This window comes from Centruroides vittatus, unplaced genomic scaffold (genome assembly GCF_030686945.1).
Source record: "Centruroides vittatus isolate TY-2023 unplaced genomic scaffold, ASM3068694v2 scaffold_1209, whole genome shotgun sequence".
Classification (NCBI taxonomy): domain Eukaryota; kingdom Metazoa; phylum Arthropoda; class Arachnida; order Scorpiones; family Buthidae; genus Centruroides; species Centruroides vittatus.
In genome coordinates, this window is record NW_027122673.1 from 601,572 (window position 1) to 615,290 (window position 13,719).

A 13,719-nucleotide genomic window follows, 5' to 3' on the forward strand; every position below is an offset into this window, starting at 1 on the left:
AAATTTACGATTCGCATTAGCGCACGCCAGTAAGTTCTTTTTTACAAATTGATTTTAAAAGAATGGAGCTTTTAACATAAATATTTAAGTTTTTATATATTTCAGAAAACAAATTTAATTTTAGTAGGAAAATCCTATCAATTTTCTAACTGATTTTTAGATCTTTTGACTTATACTAGTTCTGTAATTTGTAAATTTATTTTCAACTTAAACGCTTGTTTTTAGAAATTTTATTTAAAGCAAGTTGATGCATGGCTTTCAGAAACTGATGCAGCTATTTCACATTTATGTAAATGGTTTTACCGTTGATTTTTCATAGCATTTTAAAATCACTTGTTTAGAAATTATCTGTCTGTTCCCTTCAGAATTTGATTTGTTATTGCCTCATCTAAATTTAACTTTCTTATATCTGAAACAAGTGTAAGTACTAAATTTGTTTTGCTAACTGATAAAATTATTGCCGATTTTTTTTGTTAATATTTCCATTGTCGGTTTTAAGTTTGTGTACTGTACCTAATATTGACGTCAACACAGTTTGAAAGCCTGCTTTTTAAATTTTATTGCTTAAATTCTTAATGTTTTGATCAAATGCATGAATGATTTAAAGGCATTTGATGTGTTGGTACTGTTAGAAGTTGTAAGTTGTATTGCATATATGCAATATGTATGAGATGATGATTACTACACCATATCTACTTACCTTTTCAAATTTACTGAAAATATTTACTTTAGCAGATTATATTTAATCTTCATTATCTTTTTTTCAATTTTAATATTAATACAAATGAATTTGAATTATTTCTTTTTTTCCTAACGATATTTGACAGGTTAAATTAAATTACAGATGTTCCATTAACCGAGTTTAAAATCTATTTTTCAAGGAGTGTGGCAAGTAGAAGAAACACAAATACACTTGATAGTCAAATAGAATGATAAATTCAAAGTTGGATGCACATTAATTTTGCAAAATAGGTTATGAAGAACAAAACAATTGTCTGATGGTGATAGAAATAATCTTGAATGAAGAGCAAGGGTAAAATAGTGTTTAACATGTGATGTAGAATTGTTATATTGAACATTTCTTCAAAAAACTATTAATTTATTCTAGTGTGTAAAGTTTCGTAAAATACATTATACAGTATAAATCAACTTTCCGTGACATTGTCCATTTGAATATTGACTGTAAACAGATTTCAGGAAGTGTAATTTTACTTGTTAAATTAACAATGAATTTCAGATTAATCAAATTTATTTAGATAAACTAGAAAATTTCTCTTAAATTCTTTTAAGATTTAGTGACGGGTGAAATGTATTTGAAGTGTCTGTATAAATATCGTTCGAATTTTATCAAGCTGATGAAAACTAGGAAGAGTTTCATGATTAGTCGTCAGGTAACATAAATTTGTTCTGTTTTATAGCTTTTTATGAATATTGATAAATAAATTTGTATTTTTCTTTATAAAAATAAAACTATTTTTTAATAAATTTATATTTTTAGCTGTTTAATAAGAATGTGCTTTTGTTGGGCTATGATTTGTGATATGTAAAAAATATTCTAATATATTTGTATTTTAGGTTTAGTCAAAAGTAAATTTTTTCATTTACTCATTATCATATGATCTTACCTTATATATATGAATTCACTATGTAATTCTAATCTTGCATTCTTTATTTCTTTATTGAGATAGTACAGAAGTTATAATCATTAAAAGCAAAATACAGAGTTAGTGAAAAAAGGTGTCTGAGATTTCATGATTAAATAAGTATAAGTTCACAATATATAAAATAAACACTATGTATACTAAAGATATAGAATATCTAGCTTGCTTTCATACTTTTTTAGTACGTTTGTTTTTAAGGCAAGAACCCTTTGTTGCTCACCAAACATTAAACAGTTGTCTAGCTCTGCTCAGGTTTGTTCATTTATTTCAGCTGTAACAGGATAATTGCTACTATAGTAGCTATCTCAACTGTTCATAAATCTCTGCATACTGTTTTTAATGTAGCCCCAAAAGAAAGTGTAGGAGTCTGATTGGACTTCTTGCTGGCCAAGAAATGAGGCTACCTCTCCCGATCCAACAATCGGGAAACCTATTGAGTGCATCTAAAACATTGTGACCGTAAGGGACATCACTACACATCTTGCTTTGAAGGATGATGGAAAAATATAGCTTTCAATGTCATCAATCTGAAGAGAAGCAAAGTTCTGGCATATTCAGAGAATTATTGGCTGTAATTGTTCCTCCAACAAACACACGTAATTATGTGGTGAATTCATTTATTAACCCATACCCTTGGAAGTCACAAATATAAATTTCATTTGGATGTTAAGACTCAAATTCCATAGTTGTGAGATTGACAGATTTATGCGAAAGGTTCTTATCACTAAATATGAAACACTCGAAGAAATTGTCATCAATTTTATTCAGTGCAAATTCAGTGAATTCAACATATGTGGAACAGCTAAGTTTAACTACTTGCTTGAGCTGGATTTTGTAGATGTGCAATTTCAAATGTTTATGAAGTAGCCATTTTAGGAATACAACCTTCAAGCTGTGATAAGCAATAGTTTCTTTGGCTTTGCTTACATTTTGTACACAACCGTCGTCTTTTGATGTAGTTTGGCCAGCAATTAATGTGCGGACTTTTCAGTTTTTTTAAACTGATTACGGACAAGACTATAAAATTCAATGGTGGTCTGCAGATGCGTTTCTTGATGTACATACAGTATCTGAATATTGAAGTTGCATTGTTATATTGATTTAAGCTCAGCATATCACAGTGCACACTGTGTGCTTTCTGTTGCTTAGCTGCCATTGTACCGAATAAATAAGACAGAATGCAGTAGGATTTCTACTATGCACACTCGGTAAACAAAAAGAAAAGAAAACAATCTATCAGATTAGATATAAAACCAAGATATTTGACATTGAAATCAGACACCTTGTTTTGCTATCCTGTATTTTATGAAATGTAATTATAAAAAGCATGTTAACCCCTTTACGTTTTATTGTGATAACGCATAACTTTTAGACGGAAGATTAAACATTTGAATCAATGATTATATTATTATTTTTATATTAATGAAATATGTAGATAATTATAATTATTTTGTAATTATTTTTTTGTTTGCTCATAATTATTGTTAAGTTATTTGTATAATTTTTAATGTGGGTGTAATTAAGAGTGGAAATCAACTGTCGACGGACATCTCTTAATCGTAAGATAAATATTTTTGTTTATTAACGACTTTAGTTAATGGCATTTAAGTAGAATTTCTAGAATGAGTTTTTACCAATTTGATTTTAATTCTAAAATATTTTTAGGAAGATCATCATATTTAAAACTTCAGTCCAGTAATTCTAGTGTGAGTACTTAAGTAGGATCTCTCGCTTGATTTTAAATTTCAGCATTATATTAGTCTTAAAAGTTTAGGATGTAATTTTATAAACTCTACTTATGGAATAGGATATTAATCTTACTTCATTGCTTGTCATACTAAACATTATTGATATCATACGAGACTGGATTATATTTAACCCTAAATCTGTTTTTAATGTATATCAATTTGTTTGCATTAGAATGTTTTAAAAATTTAATAAAATTTTTAATTTATTTCAGAATTTTCGGATAATCTTATTAAAATTCTTTAAAAAGTTTAAACGCGAGCATAATAAAGCATTATTGAATTTAGTAAATTTGATACAGCATAAGCGAAAATGTAATGTAATCCTTAAGTAATTTGCTAATTGAATGATTTAAATCAAATATAAATTAATATTTTGTTTTTAATTTCATGTATTCTTTACAATAGGATTTTATTTATTACTATTGTAGATTATTCCAGATAAAATCTCTATTCTAATATCTATATTATCAAATATGAATTTTGTTGTTATCTATAGTTTATATTTTGATCCCATAACATGCAGATGAGATTTAAATTTGATATGATAAATTAGATTATTTTCAGGTTAAAACCATTTTAAAAAAATAATTTGAGGTATTTGCTTTCATATTTCAGATATAATTTCTCAAAATACTACTAAAAAATGAATGACATTCGTAGTTAACTGACTGACAAAACGTATGTTTGGATTGAATGACGTGAAAGTGGTGCATTTAAATTTGTAAAAGATTTGTTCAAAAAGTATCTAAATAATTTTTTTGCACCTTGTAAAAGCAAATTAATTTTGAAAACTTTTTTTTTTATCTCAATTTTCTGATATTTTTTTAAAATACATTGTCTTAAAAAGGAAAAAATTTTTATTATTGTAAATTATTAGATTATTTTAAAGTAATACTTGTAAACAGAAGTTTTAAAAATGCTTTTGTGATTTTAAACAGTTCAAAAAAACAATAAAACTAATACAATTTTTGATTTTAATGTTACTAGTAATAAACCGTATTGGATCTAATCATTTATAAATTTGAAATTATATGAAGTATCAAATAAAGCACTCAAATATTAAAGTATTTATCAACCTCTGTACAGCATTTATAAATAAAACTATACTGAAGAAATAGTTAATTTTCTTTAATATTTCATTATCTTTTGTTTTAGATGTAATAAAAATTTTCTACCTAATGAAAAACTTTATTTTCTTCACAGTGAGAGATAATTTCTTATAATTTTTCAAAAGAAGTTAAAATCATAATTTTTTAATTTACAGAGTGAAAGAAATTACTACCAGTTTGTAAACAATTTTAAAATGTTTTCCGACCAATTCGAGATTTATAATATCGAGACATAAAATGACTCGCTAACACAGTTATTACGAAAGGAAGAGCCATTTTGACAAGCAGGAACAGCAGATAAATTTGTAATGGTTCAGAATGAGGGAGTGCAGTTTTTTTGTTTTCTTTTTACTGTAGTAATAGTAATTAATTAATCAGATTCAACATACAAATTAAATCTAGACGATCAAACCCTTAATTTTCTTTTACTCATTTTCAGAAGCAAGGTTGATTTTGTTGCTACAATGCTTGCATATACGTAACATTCACCAGGTTTGAAGTAACTATACCAAGCAATAACTGATAACTCTTTGTCGGGATTTGTAGCCATTTGCGTATACTGTATTTGCAGTTTCTTACAAAAATTAGAAGTTTTTGGCATTGAAGATGCGATTCGATAGCTTAGAAACTACGGATGAAAACTTTCTTACAGTATTTCAGTAAGTAAGAACTTTATTTGCTATACTGTCAGAGATCCTTCCACCGCCGAGCAATTTTTTTATCATCTCGAGCATAGTGTTGCTAAACTAATTTCTTTATTAGTACATATGTACGTTACTTGTTTTAAGTCCTAACCTGTTGAGGAGTTGGTTTTTCTTTAATATTTCAGTCTGTGAATATATACGTATTAGTTATTTCTTTCTACTGCAATGTTTGCTTGATCCGATTCTGCCATTCGAAAGGAAAGATTTTGACAGGAATGCCAATTATCACAATGTTTTGGAAGACGGCAAGGATTTAATAGGAAAAAGTTATCCATTTATTTTTAAATAATATCGAAAAATTTGCAAAGTTGATCTTTCTTTTAACATAGAGAGGCGATGGAAATTTTTTGGGCCGGAGAACAACTCTGGAAAGTAAGCCAATAATAGGCATCATGTTTTTAGAAAGCAATTGATTACATCAGTTTCAATACCAATGCAATCATTTAAATGTCTGTGAAAATACTATTTGAGATTGCCAAAATCACAACTTCAATAAACAGTAAATCTGTTGCTTTTTCTTTTCTATTGATTTTGTTACAGAGAAAGCAAATTTGCAGGGTGGAAAGCAATGAAGTGTAAGTACTAACTAAACTTGTTTTGCTAGTTGATATTGAGTTGATTAATTTTTTTATTAGTAGTTTATTGTAAGGAACATTTTAAATGGTATTTTAAAAGATTAAATTGAAGCATAATGAATGTAAATCGTTTTTAGTTTTATGCTTAACTGTAACCATTGCTTGGTTTCCTACGAGATGCTTATTTGCAGATTATTGTTCTTTGTCGCTAAGCTTCGTCTGCACCGGCTGTTTGAATTGTTGATCGTTGAAAGCGGATTAGAGAAGAAAAGACAACGTAAGGCTTTTTCTTAAAGCAAAACTTATTTTATACGCACAGCTTTGAAAGCTTGACATTTAAACAGTTTAAAATAACTGCAAATTTTTTAAAAACTTATAATGAAACTGCTTAATTTTGTCAGTTTGGAAAATTGTGTGCGCGCACGTAATGCTGAAGTGTGGAGATAATTTCATATTTTGTAGCTTACCTATTGAATAAATTTTTATTTTTGTTATCATCTGATATGCAGTATTATTTAGATGGCATTTTTGTTTTTACTAAATGCATGATCAGTGTAAAAGCATGAAAGCACATACGGGATTTAAAGTTTCCTGCAAATAAAGTAATTTGATAATCGTTACCATGTAAATAATGACATGCAGCAAGCATAGATATAGAGGAATTGTTACTTATGACGAGTTATTGAGTAGATATTTGACACTGTCTTTGATATTCTGAAAATATTTTTTTTTAACAGATAGAAGAGACTGACTTATTTAATCTTTGCATTTTCAAATTGAAAGATAATTATGTGATATGAATGAACTTTAATGTTTGTTTATTTCTAAGATGCTTTTTGGCACATTACTGCTATAAAATGTTATTTTTAAATTGCATTTTTCACTAGATTGTGTGAATGTAGGTTTGACGAGAAGTGATTTTCGTGCAGAATGTAAGTTTTTTATATTTGGGTTTATTGGAAGTGTATCGGCAAATCATGGTGATTTGAAGGCGAGAGAGATTTATGCGAATATTTGGCAGACGGAGTGATACGGCATGTGTTATGTAGGACAAAATTAGGATGTAAAGAGCAGGGAGTATAAGAAACTCTGAAAAGAATTTTTGCATTATGTACTTATAACCATGTATATTTATTAAGTCATTTACTCTTTGACTAGATGTATTTGACAGCAAATTGGCACATACGGTTGCTTCGATATCTTAATTTTAATTTACCAGAATGCGTGCATTTTCTGTGTCTGTAGCACAGAAGAACATACAGTACAAAGTGATTTCAGGGAGTAAAAATTTAATTATTATTGATGAATTAAATTGATTGTATGAATTTGCTTGATATTTTCCAATGAATTGCAGGTTATTCAAGAAATATATTAAAAACAAAGTAGAACATGTTTTAGTTTGTTAGGTGGATAATAATAATGTTTAAAGTGCACAAGTTTGAAGATTACAGGGTCAGTATGAAGCATTATTTATTTAGGGAGAGAATTTTATATGGCAAAGACTGTTGAGCAACAAAAGTAAAGAGTTTTCTTTTTATAGATTTTCATGAATTATATGCATGTTATATGTTAAATAACTTCTTAAAATCATTTATATATAAGTCTTGTAAATTTATTTCAAACTTTCTGCTTGTTAATTTTTGATATACATATAATTTTTAACCTAATAATAATAAAATAAGTAATTTATTGTATTTATTTATATTCGCAGCATTTAATTTTCGTGATCAGTTAACCCGTCCCAAAAGGTTTTGATGATAATATCTATAACTGATTGCAATTGTTTTGATTTAGGACTTTAACAGAATAGGCCTTTTTTCCTACAGAAATGATTAATTTTGGTTTTAAAGTTTTTAGTATATTAATTTGTACTTGTGTACAGGTAAGTTTCTTCTACACTTATGAAAAAGGGTGTATTATTATACGATTTTGTTTTATTAATATAAATTTCTAAGTTAGTTGTGCATTTTAAGCTGCTGCTGATGTTTTTTTCAATTTGCCTAAAATTAACGAAAAAGGTGCAACAATTTTTAAAAATATATTTGAGTCCTTGTATACACTATAATGCAGTTACTGCGAGGCTAATAATGAATCATTCTACATTAATTGAATCTACTGGTGCATATTATAAGCTGTACTTTAGTGAATCCCCGAATCCCACAGTATACGAAACTGTAATAAGCAAGGGATTACGGTATCTTGGCGATATCACCGGCATCCAGATTCTGCCAATATCAATTTTCTATCTTAAAGGTATTATTCATTAGTCTCTTCTGTATAAAACAATGTAAGATAATTTTATAAGATAAGAGTATCTTGTGCTGCTCAAATCACAAATTTAAATGATATTTTGCATGAAGTATTGTATATTTTTATAAAGCTGAATAACTAAAATTTTTATAGTACAATGAACAATCATGCTACGAAAGGAGGAACCAAATTGTTCTAGTTAATGATCTATTGCAGACATCTTTGCCAAGCAAAATTTGTCAGACTGCATTTTAAAGACAACTTAAGATATTTTGATGTCTGTCTAGGTTGAGCACAAGTTGAATTGGCAACATTTGAATAAAGCAAGCAAAAAGAAAACGAGATGAACAGATAAACGTGATGAGAATAACAAGTGCGCAGCTTAACAAGAATCTTTAATATTTTTAGAATAAAACAGTAATTTATTTTGTTTTGTGATCTGAATTAATATATTAATTACTTCATGTTTCGAGACAAAAAGCAATAACAGAATTATTTGGCATAAAGTAGCCATTTGTGTATTGTTGCAGCTTTACCTATACTAGAGATTTTGAATGTTGAATCTATTCCTTCTTGTCAATTACATTGTTTTGTTGCTGACTACTTTGAAATTTACTATATATATCAGATAAATGAAATAATCACAATATTTAAATAGGAATATTTATTACCAGAACTTAGTAAAAAAAACAAGTCAATATTGAAAACCCCCAGCTTATGCAAAAAATAAAATTTGGAATTTGTTTTACAATTTAAATTGTGTATGAAATCGTCACGCTTGGAGTTGAAAATACTAATTATTTAATCAATGAAATTGTTTGCAGAATTGTGTATGTTGTGAGGATTGTCTGAAGTCTTGCGCATTTGCTCGAATTTAGTATGAAAATTTTTCTCATTTTGATGTATGTATGGGAAAACTTTTGAATGAATTCATCATTGCTTTTAAAGCATCTTACTACTAATATTATGAAACAGTTTGGTTATAAGTTTTTTTAGTTACACAACAGATTTATCTGTACTGAAATAGTGTCCACTAATCATTTTGTGATAGACAATACAACAGATATATAAAAAGTTATAATTTGTATTGTGGGATTATTCAATGGCTTGGTGATATTTCAGAGCAAGTATCTAGAAGATGAGTTATATTGGATTTACTACCTTAAACATCATATACAAAGTAGTAGGACAATGAATATATTTTGTAGTTTAGACTGCAAGAAACTTTCGATAAAAATTTAATTTCTAATTTTTAACTCTAAATTAACTTTTAATATTTAATACCTTATCCTGCAGGTTTCACAGGTTTGTACCCCAGTATAACAAATGTTCAATCTATAGAAAAAAAAATTATTTTATTTTTATTATAATTTTTTTCCATTTTTTGCAACAATTTAAATCCAGATTTCAGAAGATTTTGGAAATTGCAGCTTACCAAAGCATTCAAAACAAGATTGATCCTACTCATTACATCAGTTTGATTTGGGTATAATTTTGTATACATTTAAATGTCTGAATATGTTTATAAGTTGACAAAATTGAGAAACTACGAAAGGATTTCTTTATCCATAATGGCTGAAGAATTGTAAGGACGAACAATAGGGAGTATAACAGAACGTTAAACTTGTTTTTAGTACTAAAATTTATTTTACGTATGCTCCAAAACTGTTTAATCTTTTAGATTGTCAAGCTTCGTCAATGAAGATCAAAGTATAAAAACATTCAAATACGACCTTTTCAATTTGCTAAGTTTTTTGCATTAACCAATAATGCAGAGTATATATTCTATAAATGAATTTCAGGGAGTAAAGGTTAATAATGTTTAATGGATTTATTATTTTTAATTGTTTTCAGTTAGAAGAAAAACAAAATTAATAATTCTTAACTGTATTAAGTTAATCAATATCAAATTAGAAATATAACTAAATTTCGATAGGTATTGAATATCTTCGTAAAACTTTCCTTATTTTGTAGTTTAGATTTGTTAAATTTGCTTTATAAATTTCAGTTATTATAGTCAAATATTACTTAAAAATGGATCTATAGAGGGGGAGTTGCTTGTTTTTTAAGTGTTACTTAAATGTTAACGATTGTAGAAAGCTTAATTTTATTATGTCAGTACTGGTATAAATCATTTTTAATTTCTAAGATTATGTAAATGGGATTAATTTTTTTAATTTTAATAAAATTAGGTTTGAATAATTTTACAAAATGAAGACAATTGCTTTTATTATTTAAGTTAACCCTTTCTGCCCCTTGGGCACTAAGAGGAATTTTTTTTTTAACAAGCCCATTAAGTCTCTTAGGGTTTAGTCAGGCTCACAATATAGCGAGGGACGATAACGTATCTACGGCCATCCCGAAAAATTCCCGAGGTTTTTGACTCGTCCGAATTTGATCCCAGATTCCCTAGATTGGTAGGCTGTCACCTTAGCCACTTAGCCATCTGGACTCAAAGACAATAATTTTAGGTAATGTTCTCTTCTCATTTTAAAATCTTATTGAAATATTTTTCAAATAATTACTGTAAAATTTGAATTTGATATATTGTGATTATAAAATATCTGAAAATCTAAAATATTCTTCAGAATAATTGGTATCTCTTGTATAGTTCAGTAACATGCTAAAGAATTTTAATCACTGATTTTTGCAATATTCTTTTTAAACTCTGTGGATAATTGTAATTTTTTTAAATGTAGTTTTGTGTATTTACTAGACGTGTAATTACAATATAGTAAAAATCAAGATTTAAATATTTAGGTTAGAATTTTGTTAAAAACGAAGATAAAGGTGATAATACTAATTCAATTCAATTTACTATTAATTAACAAAACCTGTTATAAAATGTATAACGATGTCTTCAATTAGGAACATGAATTTATTATCTTTTTTATTACAATATTAGCAAAGTCAGGGACTATAAATGCCACCCTCTCCCAGTAACGGAACAGGAAAATTCACAAAAATACACTAAAACAGCAAGCGTAACAAACATTTATGTTGACAAATAGTAGAGGTATCTGGAAAATACGATTTCAGAGTAACGAAGCTTGGACAAATGATTGAAAGGTGGGTTAATGGTGCATTACCTTCTTTGTTGTTGTCGAACGAGTGAATGTCCAGACGAAGTAAATCTTTTATAAATGACTATTAATATTTTAAAAACTACAATTTTAGGATTGCCTTTTAGAAATTAAAATAGGTCTGACGTATCGTTTATATTGTATACTATACAAACACATGTACAGTACACACACAAATATCTTCAAACTTCGTTGATTTTTTTTGTTTATTATTTAAATATTAAATGAATAATTTTATTGCTATTTATAACCATTTTCAAACAAAATTATGTAAATATGTTAAAGCTGAATTTTTGACGATACACTCAAAGTAATTTACCCGTACAGTAAGCATTTTCAAAATTTTATACTTTTTATTTGGTTTGAAACAGGCTTTAGTTTGCACGTATATTTTAATTTTAAAGTGTTGTCAGATTAATTTAATTTCGAGTATTAAATTTTCTAATAAAATTTATATAAAATTTAATATTATTTTTAAAAATTGAAAGCAGTTAAATCATTACATAGACTAAATAATTGTATAAATAATTTATCCATCTCAGTTTCTTCTCCAATGAAATCTGGAGTTGCGCTTATTGGATCTCTTGCCGATTTTACTAAATTTATAAATACAGTAAGTTAATTTATAATTACTTATTTACATTATTAAAAATATTCTTAATTGCTTTTTAATGTCTTAATATAATTAGTGTAGTGAAATATAAATAAGGATAGATGAAATTCATTAAATATTGTATGCTGATATTTTCAAAAATAAGTATCTTGATAGCAATGTTAAATTTGAACAATTTTTTTTTTTTATTCTGGCATTACTTGAAAATGGAATAAATAAATAAAATATATAAATTCCAAATGTTAAATTAAAAATATTTGAAATGTTTAAGTGTAAAAGGGGTTAGTGTAAGATATAACCATCCCCGGTTATATATGCCGGAAGAGGATCCGACCGAAGGTCCGGGTATCGTAACTGGCAACGCATCCGCACGGTGAGCGGGAGTTGCAGGTTAGAGTCTCGCTTCGGGCCGATTCTTTCTTCCAGTGTAATCTAAATTAATTAAATATTATAATTATCAATTTTAATAAGAGATGGTGCCTAACTCTAGTGCCAAATTTGTTTCTAATCTATAATCATTTATCCAAAATTTAGTCCGATCATTTACGGCAGTCGTTGGTGTATTTGCTTACAATATCTGGTTTTGTTTGATGTATGTTTGTATATATATATATACCTTGCTGGGGTTGCGATGGCCGACAGAGTGCCTCGAATGGGTATTAGTGTCAATGATAAAAATTGAGAACGAGGTGAAAAAAATGATTTCAATTCCTTTTGCATGATATTCATGACGATATGAAGATAATTTTTGATAAGAGAATAAATACAAGAAATGTAAGCAATAAAATGAAATAAAAATTAAATTAATTCAGAAAATGTTAATTTTTCAAAATGGTTGATCAAGAGGTGTCTGAGTGGTGGTCTTAAAAATTTGTCATGTGTGGTGTGATATGTTTTTACTATTAACAAAAATATTGTAACTTCAATCACTGAATCCAAAAAACAGTGAGATGATAATACAGTCAAATATTTAAATTATTTAATTATTAAAATTTACTTTATTATAATAATTAAAATTTTAACATGAAATGGTTAAGTTGACTGTTACCTTGTATAATTTTTAATATAGCTTTAACCTTAGTCCCTCATCAGTTGGTATGAACTATTTCCTATTGGGAAAATAGTCTGAAATGCATTTTGGGTTTTTGTTTCCATAGTTATGTAGTAATTTTTGTGTTTATTAAATTGTTTTCACTTGATCCCCGAGCGTTTGTGGAAATCATTGGTCCGATAAGCCCTCACTATCATCTGCCTCATGGTTGTTGATAATTTAATTAATTATATATGAAATTGTCACTTCTTATAATGGTATTTTCAGTATAATAACTACAAAATGCTTTTAAAATGAGAAATTGAAATGTTTACGAAAACTTGGTCAAAATTAATCATAATTTGAAAAACAAATTTTTTAAAAGAATTTGTAAAAAAAATAAATTATATACATATAAAGCTATTTAATGTTGATTTAATTTGTATTCTTGTTACGGTGCATAATTAAATAAGTTTATCATCATATGTATGTAATGTATTGTTAATTATGATGTCAATTTTATGTCAATGATATCAATTTTGTTTTTCAGTTGCTGTTCAATTAAGAATTCAATTGATATATAAATAACAATTAAACAAATTAGTTCAATAACATAGAAACAGATAAGGTGATGAAATAAAAGTAAAACTCTTAAAGAAAAAAAATAATAAAATAGCAAAAGTTGTTACCAAATGCCTCATGCTATTTCTCGTGTTCTGTTGGGTGATCAAACGAAACTACATTTAAATTTAAAAGTATAAATTATTTGCTTTAATATAAGCAATTATATATTATAAATACATAATTAGATGATTTCAAATATTTTTCCTTACTTTTTCAATTTTTAATGTATTTATGGGTTCTGATCAATACAGATACGCTTTAGATTAAGATTGTGTTTTAATTCTTTTTATATTCTCAAAGATAAAGACCGAATTATTCGAGG

At 27.2% G+C, this 13,719-nt stretch overlaps 1 long non-coding RNA gene across 4 annotated transcripts in view; it reads left to right on the forward strand.

Annotated features, from left to right (window-relative positions):
- Positions 1-9,433: 9,433 nt before the first annotated feature.
- The window catches only part of LOC136986874 (uncharacterized), a 33,850-nt gene continuing 29,564 nt past the window's right edge, over positions 9,434-13,719 (forward strand). For 2 of the 4 annotated variants that reach the window (XR_010882548.1, XR_010882546.1), the window contains exons 1-3: positions 9,436-10,518; positions 10,953-11,116; positions 11,673-11,743. This is a non-coding gene — a long non-coding RNA (uncharacterized lncRNA). Of the gene's footprint in view, positions 10,519-10,952; positions 11,117-11,672; positions 11,744-13,719 lie in introns of all 4 variants that reach the window. The other 2 variants (XR_010882549.1, XR_010882547.1) reach the window with 2 other exon arrangements.